The sequence below is a fragment of the Paroedura picta genome, chromosome 3 (genome assembly GCF_049243985.1).
Source record: "Paroedura picta isolate Pp20150507F chromosome 3, Ppicta_v3.0, whole genome shotgun sequence".
NCBI classification, from domain to species: Eukaryota; Metazoa; Chordata; class Lepidosauria; order Squamata; family Gekkonidae; genus Paroedura; species Paroedura picta.
The window spans coordinates 153,086,077-153,103,202 of record NC_135371.1 but is presented as its reverse complement, the minus strand read 5'-3'; the positions used below and the strand labels follow the sequence as shown (position 1 = coordinate 153,103,202).

Below are 17,126 nucleotides of genomic sequence, written 5' to 3'. Positions count from 1 at the left end.
CAACTAGTGGATCGCATATAATTTCCTGAAACAACCATCACCTTAGGAAAATATAAGAGCAGATCTTAGCAAGTCAAAAAGGAAGGAGTACATTTTTTTTTATCCCGATGTTAAGCTCTGCATCCCGACTGCTCAATCTGCCGATGTTTGCCAGCGCTGACTCTCAACTTGTTAATGATTAAAGAAGACTGCAGCACCACTCAGAATTCATAATGCAAAGCAAACACTGAGTTACATAACGGCATAAAGCTGCCTTGCCTACCGCAGAAGAAAGGAGGCGCGTATAAAGAACCTCAAAAGAGAAGGTTAGGTTCGAAAAGATGCACATATGTGAGTTTCAAAGCTGGGATTCTCCTCTCATGCAGGACCACAGATTCTGTTTCAGGCACATGCAGAGTTTGTAATATGTACAGAATCTGTGACAGATCTATTTTTGAACGAAGGATCCCTGTTCTGCTACGGATGTTGACTATGTTTGCTTATAAACAACCATTTTGACAGCTGTCTGGACAATCTGTTTTCCAAAATGATGTCAGCATAATGTCAAAAGCCGCAGCATTAGTCACAAGAGGGGCAATATACGAATCTGAGCCATCCTGGGACAATCTTTAAGAGCAACAGCCTCTAATCTGGTTTGATTCCCTATTGCTCCACATGCAGACAACGGGCTGACCTTGGGTTAGTCACAGTTCTTCTAGAGCTGTTCTTGCAGAACAGTTCTGTCAGAGCTCTCTCAGCCCCACCTACCTCACAGGGTGCCTGTTGTGAGGACAAGATGGGAAGGTGATTGTCAGCCATTTTGAGACTCCTTTGGATAGTAAAAAGTAAAAAAAAACCTTCATATCATCTGAAGCTGATGTATGCATACAGTGAATGACAGAGTCAGTGTGGGGTAGCACAATGGTTCACAAATTGGGGCCTTTGGGGCATCCACGAATTGGGAAGTGAGAGAAGGGTCCCTCACCTTTATGGTGCTGTCTCCTGCCACAGGAGACACACAGTCCCTTTTTTCCCTCTCTGGAAGAAGAAGAGACACCTCTGTCCAGAGCAATGCCCCCTGGAGTTGGTTTGCCCAGCCTTATGGACAAAGAAACAGCCAGTCCTCCAGAAGGGGAACCATCAAAGGTCTCCTTAAGTTGGGCAAGTGAGCAGATGCTTATAAGTTCTGCTCTCACTTCTCTCTCCTGGTGGGAGGAATGGGTGGCTCCTGCCTTCAGGGTAGAGGCTGTAGGCCCACCCTTCCTGGAACATGTTCCCCTCCCATCATTTACAGCATGGGCTTCCTCCACCTCTCCCCTTCAGAAGCCCACCTGCTACTGGGCTCTGATAAGCCCAAACTGGTGCCACTGTTATGAAGGTGGAGGACCCAACGGTTCAGAAATGGACCCTTTTAGTGGACCCTCTCCATTTCAAAACACCCCACTTTTCAGCAAGAAGACCCCGCTGGCCCCAGTTATACCTGATTGGGCACTACCTCCCGTATTTAGATGTGTGGGTATTCTGTCCTTCCTTCTCTCAAAGCTCCTCTGGCCCAACCTTCCTCCCGCCTGAAGGACCCACCAGTTATTCAGCCTCTTCCTGCTGTCCTGCCACCCATTCACCACGCCCATCACTAGCTACCCAACCTGCCTTTGAGGCAGCATTCAAGAGAAGGGCAGTTCCCAGCTGGATTCAGATATCTGTGGATGGAAAAGGTGGCAAAGAATGGCTTATAAGGTAGGTAAGCTTTAACTAGAGTCTATCTTCTGATTAAAGAGCCGTTCTCCTGTGGACGTTATTTCACAAAGGTAAGGTTTATGGCTTGTGCAGTGAGGCGACTGGAAGAGGAGACTGGTGAATGGAGGGATGGACACATAAACATGTAAGCCTGTGCACTGCACATCCACACAGGCAGATGTATGCATGCATAAGCATGCACACAGATACACATATTCAGGCATTTTGCCAGTATAGCATTGAAAGTGTTCAGGTATTCCCCGGGGATGCTTGCAAAAAAATGCAACTACATTTGGGGTAAGCACTAATTCCTGCGGTACTTAACTTTTCGTTTCATCCTTATCCATTGTTGTTCCTCTATATATTTTTGAAACAGCCTAGGGGGTGGGACGTGTCCGGCTGTCCAAGTTGGAATAGGGCCAATCAGGGTGCAGCCAGCTTTGCCCTGATTGGCCCTGTACCTGTAGCTCCCGCCCTCTGCCCCTGAACTCTAGCCTCTTTGCTCTCAGAAGCCTCAGTGCCTGGAGCCAGCAGCAGGTAAGGGGAGAGGGCCCTGGGCAAAGGGTCTTGGTAGAGGCCTTGCTCACGAGGGCCTCCCGGCCTGCTGCCTGCCTGCTAAGGAGCTCTATCCCGGCCCTGCTAATGAGCTACCCAGCTCCCACCCGCCCCACTTGATCCGGCTGCGAGTTGCCGTCCAAAGCCACCTTACGCTGCCTGGCCAGGGGAGGGGACCTTTTCAAGGCACAGGATTTGAAGCTAGTTGAATTCACTTCACCAACAAGTCTGAAGCACGTCAACACAATGATTCCTAGTACTGTAACCAGATATAGAAAATGCCGGCCACAAAAACAGACTAGTTACAATCCAGAGAGACCTGAGAGACAGAGAGAGAGCTGCCTTTTTTTCTTTCCGGCAGTCAAAGGTTTTGGCCTTTACTGTTATGTTATTTTCTTACCAGTGGCATTAATGTATGGGAGTAACAAAAAAAAGGTAGAGACACTTGAGCTCTTTCACATAATTACTAGCCATCCCATCAACTGAATGACATCTCAGCAAGAGTCCCTGCTGCTGAAAGCACAATTATCTTGTTCTTCTTTGACAAGGACACATTAAAGAGGCAGTTCTTCTTTTGATTACCATCAAATATTGGAATCCGTGTTCAGCATATCAAAAAAAAAAATCACAAACTATTTCCACAAGTTGCTACTGATTTAATTAATACACACATTTCTAATGTCACCTTCCCTATATAATTAAACACACAAGGCCAAAAATGTATCTGAAACCAAAAAATGAGAAGATAACTTCTTGTCTGGAGATTCAGAGAACGAATAAATTATATCGTATAGTTCCAAAAGTCAGGGTGAAAAGAGAAAGAAGTAGCTTTAGTCTCTGGGTCCTGACTTACAATTTGAATCTGTAGTATAGATTCACGTGAGTAGCCTTGTTGGTCTGAAGTAGCGTAAGAAAAACTGAGTCCAATAGCACCTTGGTCTTAAAGGTTGCTCTTAAAGGTGCTATTGGACTCAATTTTTGTTATACCAACAGTGAAAGACATGCTTCCTAACATGAACAAAAATCAGTTAATATAATGGCGGTGGAAAGCAGAATTAAGTCATGGCCCACTTATGATGAACCCGTTCCTGGTCTGGTCTGAGGGATCGTCTCTCAATATGCCCCCCAGAGAGTGCAGCGTTCTTTAAGTGCCAATTTGTTGGTAAACCCTGGCCCCAAAGAGATCTGCCTGGCTTCAACCAGGGCCTTTTTGACCCTGGCCCCAGCCTGGTGGAACAAGTTGCCATCTGAGATTAGGGCCCTGACAGAGCTATCACAGTTCAACAGGACCTATAAGATGGTGGTATTCTGCTGGGCCTATGGCTGAGACCTGGGCATGCCGGCCTCCCCCCGCTCCTCTCCAGGTCCCCCCTCCCTTTCTTCTTGTTCCCAGCCAATAGCCAATCTGTAAACCAGATGGAAGATGGCTGAGGTGGCGTAGGGCTGGATGGATGGGGTGGGAAGGGCTTAGGAGCTTGGGAGTTTTATTCGTAGGATGTTTTAAATTTTGACTATGAATGTTTTAAATATTTTGTAAATTGCCCCAAGCCTTCTTACAAAGAGGGGTGGTCTATAAATCTAATATTTTTTCAAGGCTAGAGAAGAGGCGTCCATTGCTGGTCTCTGCAAAGCAACTCTGGACTTTCTAGATCAGGGGTAGTCAAACTGCGGCCCTCCAGATGTCCATGGACTACAATTCCCAGGAGCCCCTGCCAGCATTCGCTGTTCCAGTTTGGTGTAGTGGTTAGGAGTGCGGTCTTCTAATCTGGCATGCTGGGTTTGATTCTGCACTCCCCCACATGCAACCAGCTCGGTGACCTTGGGCTCGCCACGGCACTGATAAAACTGTTCTGACCGGGCAGTGATATCAGCGCTCTCTCAGCCTCACCCACCCCACAGGGTGTCTGTTGTGGGAAGAGGAATGGGAAGGTGACTGTAAGCCGCTTTGAGCCTCCTTCGGGTAAGGAAAAGCGGCATATAAGAACCAACTCTTCTTCTTCTTCTTCTTCTTCTTCTTCTTCTTCTTCTCTGTTCTAGATGGTCTACTCATTCCCTGTTCTAGAACATTCCCAGCCACAGTTGAACCTTCTTAACTTCTGAGATTGGACAAGGTCAGGCTCCCATGGGCCATCCAGGTCAAGGTACTTAACATAATACAGGCTGCGTGTTTTCAACCCTTCTCAGCAAGGTACTACTCTACAATGGAAGAGGGAAGCAGTTCCATCCCTGGTGTAAGGCCATTCTTGGTCATTATACCCACCACTCTTCAACTTGGTTCCTCAGGAGAGGTTCACATTAATGATAGTTTATTATGATGATGATGATTAATTCAAGTTATTGTAAGGTGACCAGATTGTCCCACTTTTGGAGGGACATCTGGGGGTACCTGGCATATTGTACTTATGTTGAAATTAAAATCTTTAAACCGCCCGTGGCGCCACGGGCGCCACGGACTAAATAATTCGTTAAGGCCTGCCGAGGCGGGATGTGTCCGTGATGAGGAAGGGTCCGGATTGGACCCTTCCTCACGACAGACAATCGGAGGGACCAATCGGCAGGCGCGAAGCTCTGATGGCGGCGTTCTTGCCTCTCGCCGCGTCAGACCGCCGCTGCCGCAAGAACGCCGCCATCAGAGCTCCGACGAAAGGACGCGCTCCTGGCCCCGCGCCAGCCCTGCCCGCCCATTGTCAGCACCCTCGCGCCCCCGGTCCGCAAGGGACTTGCAATCTGGCCGCTGCCAACTTTTCCGAGCGAGCCACCTCCAACTCGGGGAATGCAGCGCTCCGTGCAATGGCTGCCGAGCGAAACTCCTTGCCAGCTGCCCCGTCCCGGCGGGGGCAGCCCTCCTCCCCAGGCGAGCAGCTCGCTTCGGGGAACAAGGAGGCTCGACCGCAGAAAAGCCGCGATTAGGAGGAGGAAACTTGCTCGCCGGGCGCCGCACAGCCCGGCCGACCCCTGCAGCTCCCCGAGGCAAGCGCTTACCGCCCGCAACCCGCGTGGCCATGCCGTGGTGCGCGCGCCGCAACCTTCCCCTGTCGTCCAGCGCCTGTTGTGTGTCTCCGCTGCGAGCGAGCGAGCGAGCCCCGTCCGGACTCTGGGGCTCAACTTCCCTTCGCCGTGCGCATGCGCCGTTCCCACGGCTCCCCTCTCTTCTCAATCGAGCTGCTTTGCATACGCGTAGCGTTGTCCTTTTAAGGCAGAGAAGGGCCGAGCAAAGCGGCCGGCTGGCATCCCCCGCGCGCGCGCCCCCAGCAGGCTGCGGCCGGCTCAGAAGCGGCAGATGATGCGCCGGTGGGCTCGCGCAAGTTTCCACGTGGCGTGCGGCGCTTTCCAGTCATGCAAAGGCCGGCTGGCCAGCCGGCGAGTCGTTTGCGCGCAAGAACGCCGCCATCAGAGCTCCGACAAAATAACGCGCTCCTGGCCCCTCCGGCAGCCGCGCCAGCCTTCGCCCGCCGCTCACAGCTCGCCGCCGCCCCGGGACGCCTCCAACTGCTGCTCCCGCTATGCTTCACACGCCTCCACTTCCTCGCACGATCCAGGTACAGCCCGCACCGCCAAACGCCCACAGGAGCCTCCCGGACGACGCCGGACTGTCTCGCCCTCCCCTCCACGGCCTACAGTCCGCCCACAGACCACTGCCACCCCCCCAAATCCAATGCCACCCTAGCGCTCGCTGCATTTAAGCTGCAGCGGGCTTAATTACTAGTGTATATATATTACAATACTATTTTTGCATTCTATGCGTTCTATGAAACTTTTTGTTGTTCCATATAGACCTAATTTTTAATCAAACCCCCTCCCCAGTCAATGGTGTCCCGCTTTACCAATGTTAAAATCTGGTCACCTTAAGTTATTGGCCACTCCTGCCTGACAGCAGGCTCAGGGGGGCTAAACAGGGGGGTTTGTGGAAGTCTGCAGCGCAACAAAGTTTCACAACTATTAAGCGAGATTAGTTAGCAGCAGGCCATTTCCCTCCCATGCTTCATTATCTGCAAAAGCCCACCTTTCTCGGGGGAAGCTTAGAAGGGCACAAGGACACTGGGCTGCTGCCCAAGACTGTTACTTTTGATATCAGAGTGAGGGTCAGTGGTGCATTCCCTGCCTGGAGATTTCTAACAGCAGCTGGTGAAATAAAGCTCTATTTCATCTTGGCTGTGATTCCTTCTTGGGTGTCTTTTTTCTCTTTGGTATGACAAGAGTCCTGCCTGCCAACAGACCAAGGTGGGCTTTCTTGCCTCCAGCCCCACTGCTGATAGTCCTTTTTAATGTTTTCCTTCCCCTCCTGGCTGCAGTGGCTGAAGCCTGCCTTGAATGGCCTAGATTTTGAAGTTTAGACAATAAAGAAGACCAGCTCCGGATTTCTAAAGTCATCTCTCCCACCCCCATTTTCACCTCCTTGCAAATATGGGAATGCAGGATTTACTTTGTTGTTCCCTCGGGGCGGGAAGTTCCAATCCTGACTTCGCTCTGAGTTTCAAAACACTTCAAGGGAGTGCTTCTCCTTCCCGCCTGACCTCACTTATATCTTAGCAGTTTTCAAGTGCGGGTTCAAAGTTATCTTCATATGCATGGGAGGAGTGTGTTTGTGTGTGTGTGCGGCTGACTAGTGTTTAACATTATCTTTTGGTGTCTGAGGAAGTGTGCTCTGCATACAAAAGCTTATACCTTGAATAAAATGTTGTTAGTCTTATTGGCATCCCTGCACTCAAACTTTGTTTTGACAATCTCTCTTGTTCAGCTGAGCCCTTTTCACCCCATCTATGGGAATAAGCCCACAAGCCTCAAAAGGTATCTGAAAAAGAAGCACTCTTACTTTTTCAAAGGGGTTTCCAACAGTAGTTGAATATTTGCGTTGATACGGTTCAAAGTTCCTATTTGAGGCTTCTAAGGAAACACGCTGCTGACTCCATTTTAAGACAGCCTAAACAAAGACTAACCTGAGAGGGGATCTGATAACCATCTTCAAGTATTTAAAAGGCTGCCATATGGAGGATGGAGCAGAGTTGTTCTCTCTTGCCCCGGAGGGACAGAGCAGAATGAATGGGAAGAAATTAATTCAAAAGAAGTTCCGTCTAAACATCCGGAAGAAGTTCCTGACAGTTAGAGCGGTTTCTTCCTTGGGAGGGGGTAGGTTCTCCATCTTTGGAAATTTTTAAACAGAGGTTGGATAGCCATCTGACAAAAAGGCTAATTCTGTGAAGGTTCAAGCGGTGGCAGGTTACAGTGGATGAATGATAGGGTTGTGAGTGTCCTGCATTGTATGGAGTGCTCGGTCAGAACAGCTTTATCATTGCTGTGGCGAGCCCAAGGTCACCCAGCTGGTTGCATGTGGGGGAGCAGGGAATCAATCCTGGCTCGCCAGATTAGAAGTCCGCACTCCTAACCACTACACCAAGCTGGCTTCCACCAACACAAAAGTCTTCCTCTGCTGCACATTTCACTGGCGACAGTCTTCTTGTACCTGAGGAAGGCTCTCCCATTAGAGGGAGAGAACCTCTGGATCCAAAGCAGAGCCTTGTGGAGGATATAATCTCTAGGAGCTGCAATCTCCTCAGAGGCTATCGTAAATAAGAAGAAACACAACAACATTCTCAGGACAGTTCTGTCACCAACGCGAGAGAGAAATCAAACAAGATTAATCCTTAATCCATGCAGCTTTAATTAGATAAGCAGTAATTCGTAGAGGATTCGTGACTCACTAGAGAAGTCTGTGCATCAGCTCTGGAAATCCCTAAAACTGGGATCGTGGCCCAAATCTCAAAGTGTAGCATCAAAGGCAGACCGACTTAGCTGAGTAAGCTCCCCAGAACCTGAAATTCCATTTTTTAAAACAGTTCTAGCCCTCAACGTTTTGGAGAATCCCCTGAAAACGAAGACAGGCCTTTCTGGTGGAGGACTGGGTGAAGATTCCCAGTGGGTCAGAGGGGACAATGGGTCTATGGTGTAGTGGTTACAGTGCTGGATTAGGATCTGAGAGGCCCAGGTTCAAATCCCCACTTCAGCCATGGAAGCTTGCTGGGTGACTGTGGGCCAGTCCCACACTTTTAGCCTAACCTTCCTCATAAGGTTGTTGTGAGGATAAAATGGAGGAGAGAACAATACTTTAAGCTGGTTCAGGTAGCCATGAGGGAGGAAGGCCAAGTACAAATGAAACAAATAAATGGGGGCAAAACAGGATAACTATCACTGCCTAGTTCATTTCTTAATACGTCCTGTTTTTATTTTATTTATTTATTTTATTTATATTCCGCCACTCCCCTAATGCTTGTGGCGGATAACAACAGTCTTTAAAAAACCATTAAAACTCCCCATTAAAAGACTCTAAAAACTCATAACATGGCGGACGAAAAACCAACCCTCTCCCACCCCTACAATCGAGGCGACGAGAAAATGGAGCAAGAATGATGACCACTTAAGCCCCGGGGGGCAATAGATCTACTCCACCGACCCCAGCCTCAACCATAAACCCGGTGGAAGAGCTCAGTTTTACAGGCCCTGCGGAACGTTGCTAAATCCTGCAGGGCCCGCAGCTCACCCGAGAGCTCATTCCACCAGGTTAAGCTGAATTACATGTTGATGCTCAGAGTTGTCTTTATGTATGATCTTATTATTATTTATTTAAATCTTTAGACATTGATATTTGAAACTCATGTTCATTCTGCTTCTACAATGTAATACACTTACATGAATTTATATACATTTTTAAAACTCTCATTCTAAATAACGCTTTCTCTGGATCCCAAAATAAAAATGCTGCTTTCTCCCCCTCCCTCTCACAAATTCAGTTGCATCTGATATAAATTCTGTATTTCATGCACCTCTTTGGTACAGAATCTGGTGAGCATGTATTAAATCTGGTATGCATTTCCTTAATCTTTCTAGCATTACTGTGGCAAAGATTTTGTCATCTTCTTTCAGTAAAGAAACAAGGTCTAAATCAGGAGTTGACAACCTGTGGTCCTCCAGATGTTCATGGACTACAATTCCCATGGGAATTGTAGTCCATGAACATCTGGAGGACCACAGGTTGACTAAAGGTAAAGGTATCCCCTGTGCAAGCACCGAGTCATGTCTGACCCTTGGGGTGACGCCCTCTAGCGTTTTAATGGCAGACTCAATACGGGGTGGTTTGCCAGTGCCTTCCCCAGTCATGACCGTTTACCCCCCAGCAAACTGGGTACTCATTTTACCGACCTCGGAGGGATGGAAGGCTGAGTCAACCTTGAGCCGGCTGCAGGGATTGAACTCCCAGCCTTATGGGCAAAGCTTTCAGACGGCTGCCTTACCACTCTGCGCCACAAGAGGCTCATCTTGTTGACTACCCCTGGTCTAAATGACAGTGGTGGAACTCCATCTCTGCCTTCTTTATATCTTAGCATTTTATGCCTCTTGCCACTGTCTTTTATCTCATTCCTAACTTTTTAAAACTGTTATGATTAAAACTTAATAATGCTTGCGATGCATTACTGTCAGTCCACCTGAGCCTGATGCTTTATCCGTTTCCATTTCTTTTATTACCTAGGAGATGTCTTGAATTTTTAAAAATCTTGTTGAGATCCTTAATTTGGAAATTGCAATACTACTGCAGCCTTGGTGTCTACTCGGCAGTTGGTGTCTACTTCCGTGCCAGTCCAAGGCTGCACCCAGCCCATGTCCGTATCCAAAAATCACTGCAAAAATTGTTTGGGCTGTCTAGTGCTGGGTGACCCATTTATTGAAGATTTCACATGCCTCCACAGGAATCACAGTTTTTCTTTATGCAAAGCTCTGATGTGCTAGGTAGTAAATATTCATGACGGTTTCAGTAAAAAAAAAAATCTGTAAGAATCACAATCGCACGTAGCTGAGAATACTAGGAGCTGGGATTACTGTGATTCTCAGTAGGAGTCAGGTCTCTCGCAGGGAAGAAAGAAACCTTTTTTCTCAAGGGAGCCCTCCCCAGTTCCATTTTTGTGCCCACAACTGATTCAAGAAATGAAGGCTGCATTCTCACAAGCATAAAGTCAGGTGGCACGCGTCACAATAGGCTCTGCATAAGAGCAGCCTTGTGGGAACAGACGACCAGGCGCACCTGTTTCACACAGCAGCTACCCAGATGCTTGCAAAAGCTAAAGCAGGTAACAAAAGCAACCTGTCCCCTGCCCCATCATCGCTACCGAGCAACGGCTGTAGGAGGTATGCTGCCTCTGAACATAGACATCCCAATTGAATGGCTCCTAGCTGCAGATGGATCTCTCCTCCACCAGTCTGCTTAATTCCCTTTTAAGGCCATCTCAGCTGGGGGCCACAGACCACACATCCTGTAGCTGTGATTTCTACAAATCGTGTGCAGGCGTACCTTTTTCATCTCTTTTTAAGCTACTGCCCATCCACTTCCTTGGGTGCCCCAATAGTCTACTGACATCATCCTTCCAGTAGAACCTCAGTCAATCTGGAAAGCCCTCCCATACACACAGAAGCCTAAGCAGAATCCATTTTCCTGGGCATGCTACTTTTCTGCCCGCAGGCCTTTTTTTTAACGGAAAAGCATTCAGTTGTATGAACATTCATCTGTAACTGGACGTGATGTAGTCCAGACACACAGCTTAAGCAGTTCAACAACTGTTTATAGCAATTAAGCCAAAACATGCATCCATTGCTCCATCTCTGTATCCCAAAGGAGTCGTTGACTGTACATTATCCTGCACTTAATTTTGGTGATGCTGGTCCGGATGCCCTGTTGATTTTATGTCACAAAAGATGTGCCTATGGACAACCTGATGGAATTCTTAACATAATCACTGGGAAAAGTGAAGTTCCCCTCTTTTCACGTGTACTGAGATCCTTCTCACTTGACCCAGTCACAAGTCAGCATGGTTCTCATCGGACTACTCTAACCAGGGGAAGAGGTGATGCAATGGATCATAATGGATCATAATAATAATAATAATCAGCACCTAAAGGCACAGTCCTTCTCCTCCAGATCAGACCATCAATGTTGTTGGCGTTTACATCCTGTGCAATATCTGTTCCAAAATACAAGTGGTACAAATGGCAATGTTTGTATGTACACTGAAAAGAAACATGGTGAAAGTACTATTATTATTATTATTTATTATTTTTCAATTGATTTCTCGCCACTCCCTTTGCCTTCGAAGCAGTTGAACCACCACCGAGCCATAGTCCCACGGCTAAAAAACAGCCAAAACCGAAGAAGACATTCATTCAAACCCACTTTTCTCCCCAATGGGGACCCCAAACCAGCTTATAATGTTCTCCTCTCAACAACCCTGTGGGGTAGGTTAGACTGAGAGTGTGGGATTGGCCCAACATCACCCATAAGGCTTCCATGGTTGAGTGGGGATCAGAACCCAGGTGTCCCAAACACTAACCACTACACTACACTGGTTCTTTGGAGGATTCTTCATACGCTATTCATCAATTATTTTCTTTTTTTTAAAGGCAAACAGCTATGACAAATCAACTTTTAAAAGTGCTCCTTGTGTCAAAGGAGGACCCAAAAAAGTAATTTCCAATTGAATTATTATTCCCCAGATAAGCCTGTGCTACTAGAATTCATACTCTGAATTTTCCTGGGAAACTGACTTCTTAGTATTTTTTTTATCTGCATTGATTCAAAGCAGTTTGTATCAGTTTCAAGGTCACTTATTTATGAAGTCACAGCACATCCCACCCAGCCTACGTAACTTCACCACACCACGCCTTACATAGTTTCTAATATGTCTCAAAATCTGGTTCATTTTTCTTTCCCCTTTAGGACTTCGACTTCTCTGCAGAAGGCATCTTCCTAACAGAGTGCAGAAAATAGCAGCCGTTACGGAGGTAATCTGTTGCAAGCTTCCTAGCATCATCTCAGTCAAGCAGTGTCTCCCTCGGAACGGTCACATTAATCATCCATGTTTACTTCCATTCCAAATGATTATGTTACCGCAAAGTTCTTCTCTGTCCTGGAGAAACTCATTTGCTGCACAATTAACTATATTAAAGACAGTGAAAAATCTTAAGCCAGCTAGGCTAAATTGGCTTCCACCAGACACCTGCATGTGACAAATGTTTTCAAGTACCAGAAACCTGGAGGCTAAATCAATGAAATTAAGGGTCTTGGAAGCTGGAGCCAATTCCCAAAATTCAGCTGTCCTTTTCAACCCCAACCCCCAGAAAAACCAGCCCTAGACATTGAGGGGCTTAGGAATGTATTTCAGGGATGGAAGCCCTGCTCTTCCAGTCATGAGCACCTTTCTTAGGGAAGCTGCAAGTCGCCGGGGGGGGGGGGGTGACATGCAAACCTTGGTACGTTATATATCCTCAATTGTGATTTGCTAGGATGTTTCAAGCAGCCAATCGGCAGAGTGTGTTCAGTAGCCAATCGCAAGGGTGCATTAACAACCAACAGTGTGTCTATGGCAGGGGTAGTCAAACTGCAGCCCTCCAGATGTCCATGGACTACAATTCCCAGGAGCCTGGGAATTGTAGTCCATGGACATCTGGAGGGCCGCAGTTTGACTACCCCTGGTCTAGGGGGTGTGGCCTGAAGCAGTTGGATATGTATACAAAGCCTAAGTTTTCTCCCTGCTGCTGTTCAGTTTTCTTCCTTCTTAATAAAAGTGTTCTTTGGTTTGGAGCTGAAATGTCTGTGTTGTGACTGAACCCGCAGATCTAATAGTACTTTGAGCCACACCTGCTGGACACATCTTTGTAGCCCTCTAGAAGCAGAACTGAGACACTCTCCCCAAATCTCCATTTCTCAGCACTGCAGGGAGCATGAGACCCTGCCAGTGTGCCACACTAACACCTGAACCACAGTGCAAGATTAAGGTCTCATGCTTACAGTCAAAGCCTTCAAAGCAGGCCCAGAGATCAGCATCCATGCAACTGCTACTGTCTGGTTGTGCTGTTCTTTTTACAAAGAGATCCTTTTTAAATCGATAACTCCTGGCTGTTTTGATTCCATGCTGGTAAAAATGCTATTGAAGGACAAGAAGTTGTCAGCTGTTACAGGAAAGTTTTGTGCCACTGCCTGTAATATTTGTCACCTCATGGCAGGGTGACTTTTCTGTGAAATGTGTACCTATTATATTAGGACTGTCCTATTTTATTTTAGTTTTACGAATAAGGGATTGTTTTCCCACTTGTTTTTTTTCCCATTTGTTTCTTTTTTTAAAATTTCTGCTCTGATCTAAGACGGTTTAAATAAACTCAGCAGTTGTACAGTCCCCTACCCCTGGCAAGAGAGAGAGCTAGGCCAGGTCAATGGACCTGAAAGGCCTACCTATTATGTATGATTCTACAGGTGACTGCCTACAGTTCAAAGAAAACAACTACTGTTGATTGAAGTGACATTGAAGTTAAGAGAGGTGGGGTTTAATGAATACATTTTGGGGGGTATAAATTCAAGAAGAAGAAGGAGAGCTGGTTGTTATATGCCTCTTTTCTCTACCCGAAGGAGGCTCAAAGCGGCTTACATTTGCCTTCCCTTTCCTCTCCCCACAACAGACACCCTGTGAGGGAGGTGAGGCTGAGAGAGCCCTGAGATTACTGCTTGGTCAGAACAGTTTTATCAGTGCCGTGGCGAGCCCAAGGTCACCCAGCTGGCTCCATGTGGGGGAGTGCAGAATTGAAACCGGCATGCCAGATTAGAAGTCCGCACTCCTAACCACTACACCAAACTGGATACCGCTATTAATAATATTGCACATTACAGGGAATAGCCACTGAGGAAAAGGTTTTCCCCTTGAAAACAGGTAAATCAGAAGCCAGGCAGGATCCCTATATATTTTAGTTTGAGACACTGTTACATCATAGAAGTTTGGAAGAAACTGCTCATTTTGTGTTGCCAACAAGTTTATTAGAATATAGATTGAAAGTGACAAGACAATCAAAGTTTTTCGCCTCACACCACTTTCTTAATTTTTCTTGCTGATATTCGTGAAAAGTGTTTTGCCTTTTTTGGCTTGCCACTGCAGGCAAGGCAGCTGACGACCAGAGAAAATGCTTGCCTAGTGCCTACCTTACTCTCTGTTGCCTTAGGGTATTTTTGGTCCCTGAAGAGGCAGCCTGCAAATTTCCCTACATAACTCCTTTATATCTGGTGATATGATAATGGTAACCAGCATAGGTCCCAATGCCCGCTGCTGCATCTTCCCCTCACATCCAGAAACTATCTGGGAGTCCAACAGGGATACAAGCCAGAGGAGAGAAAAAGCTAAGCCACAGAGCTGTCCTCAGCCTGAATTTTTGTTTCATCCCTATCGCATATGGACACCACCATGCTTACCACAACTTAAACACCACAACTTTCTCCCTTCTAAAAAAAGAGAGACAGAGAAAGACTTTATATTCTTATTACTCAAATAAGTGTAGATTTAAAAGGATTTGTCCTCGGGGATTAATAGGAAACAAAACAGCTGCGCCTTCTTTAAAACATGCTCCCTCCAACTATTGCTTGGCCTTCCAGCGACCCATTGAAGGGTCGTTCTAAGCCCTTGTAGAAATTCAGGCCATGAAGTGATCAAGAAGGCCTATTTTAGAGCCTCTTCTCACTCTTGTCTTCCCTGTAAATAACTCAATGTCACTCTTTTGTGCCTTAAAAAATAACTTCCCTGGAAAAGGGAGGTACCTAGAGATGCTGTAACTGTTGTTTGCCACCGCGAGACAGCAGGCTGTGAGCAATGGCATACAAATATAATAATAAACAAATAAATACTTTGGTCCTCCATGGGCTCAGGCCATGTTTGACGTTGCCTTGAACCCTATGGACCCCATACCAGCGAGAACCTGGTTTTGCACCACTAGAACCAGGGAACCTGGCCTAATTTTCAGGTGAAATGATATTCAGCACTATCCCAGTTATGAAAGTAGTGTTATGACATCAAAAACAAATCAACATCTTTACTAGATTTGGGTTTTGCTAGGTTCACTGGCAGAGAAACTTGCTGGGTCCTTCTCTGTAAGGTGATGTCTCATTTATTTTAAACATTTATATCCTGCTTTATCTCTTCAGACTCAAGCGCAGCATCAGGTTGCAAGACCATAACGGTGCAATTAACAAGATTTTAAAAATGCAGGGACTGAAAATGTACAGAATTATATAGTAAGGGACCCCTTCAATGGGCATTTGTAGATCCATGAAGGGAGCACTCTACTGGATGGGCCACAGAAGTTTAAACTAGACATGACAATAGATCAACAGTGATCCCTGTCGCTTTCTAAAACTCTAAGTTCAAGCACACCTCATTCAAGGAGAAAGGGCAGAACTAAGTCTCTCCTCCTTTCATCATCTTTGGGGTCCCAGTTGCTGCTCCCTGTGGGAGGAAAACCCAAGGGCTTGTATGGCACTATGAATTCTCCCTATCCCCACAGGATAAATAGCAACAGGGCATGGGGAAATTCACATCTAAACAGCAGGGGGGGGCTTTCTCTGGTACAAGAATGATGGGGGGCTGTCACAACCTCCCCCCCAAAGGGCAATGGCAGGCACCATGAGACTCAATTCAACAAAAAGGCATGCTAGATGAGGCAGCGGTGGGGAGGGGAACCCCAGTATGGTCAGCCCTTCTCCCTTTTGTGCTAATCAAATATATGGTAATATGGCCAAGGTTTTATACTGCTTATGATGACATGGGGTAAAAATTAAGCTATCATAAAGGAAAGATGCTGAACTGCTTCTTGGCGTCATTGGCTTTCCTTTGCCGGTCGATGCATCTTCTTTGAAATCGGCCAGGATATTAAGCTTTTCCTGACTCTATGAAATTTAACAGTGCTGACAAAAAGCTACATTAAATGCTTGATCTGTGCCCCTACTCAAACTACTCCCAGCTGCTCCAAAACTAACAAAATGGGAGGGCACTCCATCACTATAAGGTCGCATGAAAATGTTGTTATTTATTATGCTATTCCTCATCCCACTGAGGATCAAGGCAGGTTACGAAAGACAGATTTATATAGCTGTCTTATTTTTGAGTTTGCAAAATGGCTCGGATTCTTAATTGACCAGGCCTGCTTTCTTACAGGTAGGTACCCAAGGGGGAGGATTGGCCCAAGATCGTGGCAAAAATGGGACACGGAATCTGACCTCCTGTACAGAAGCTCAGCTGACGGTTTCTCACTACAGTTATTATTGACCCACCTCTTCCCACTGGGTTTCCCTGAGTGAATTCTCCACTGCAGAGATCCTCTGAATGTCATATGGCTTAATTAGGCAAAACAGACATTTCGCTATTTGATGTGCAAACACCGAAACAAGCAATGTTTTCCAACACGCAAGGCACAAGTCTGCTAATAAGCATGCAAACATATGAACTGAGCTGTTTGCATATGCATAACAACAACAGAAGGGTAAGGGGAGGGAGGGAAATAAGCTCTCTTCAAAATGCCATATGGACTTTACTGGGACATATTACCTACCATTATATAATTGTTACCACCAGCACCTAAGCTCTCGCAACAGGAGAATAGGCTTGAAACAAACATGGAAATCTGTTGCATCTATCCAACATAAACTGCTAGAAGCCTTATAAACACCCATGTCGCTTATCGCCTTCTGGAAGCTGTCACTTCGGCATTAAGTTGTATTTATCGGTCATAATAGCTATTAAATATGGATCCACCTATTTTCCCCAGGACTCCTGAACCAAAGCAAGGGACACATTTCCTATTGCTAAACCTCCATAGAGGAAGATGCTTACATTAGGAACGTTCTGCCTCCCAAGTGGTTACTAAAAGTGTAGTAAGCCTATCTAAGAAAGGTTAACTGACCATCTTAACAAGAACTGTTTTCACCTTCCTCACCTGTACTAGCCAAGTGTTGTTTCTCTTAATTATTACAATGAGATAATCCAAGACTGGCTGAATGTACA

At 46.4% G+C, this 17,126-nt stretch overlaps 1 protein-coding gene across 2 annotated transcripts in view; it reads right to left on the bottom strand.

The window, feature by feature from the left end:
• The window catches only part of RAB11FIP4 (RAB11 family interacting protein 4), a 239,466-nt gene that overhangs the window by 193,332 nt on the left and 29,008 nt on the right, over window positions 1–17,126 (bottom strand). The gene's annotated exons all lie outside the window — the stretch shown is intronic.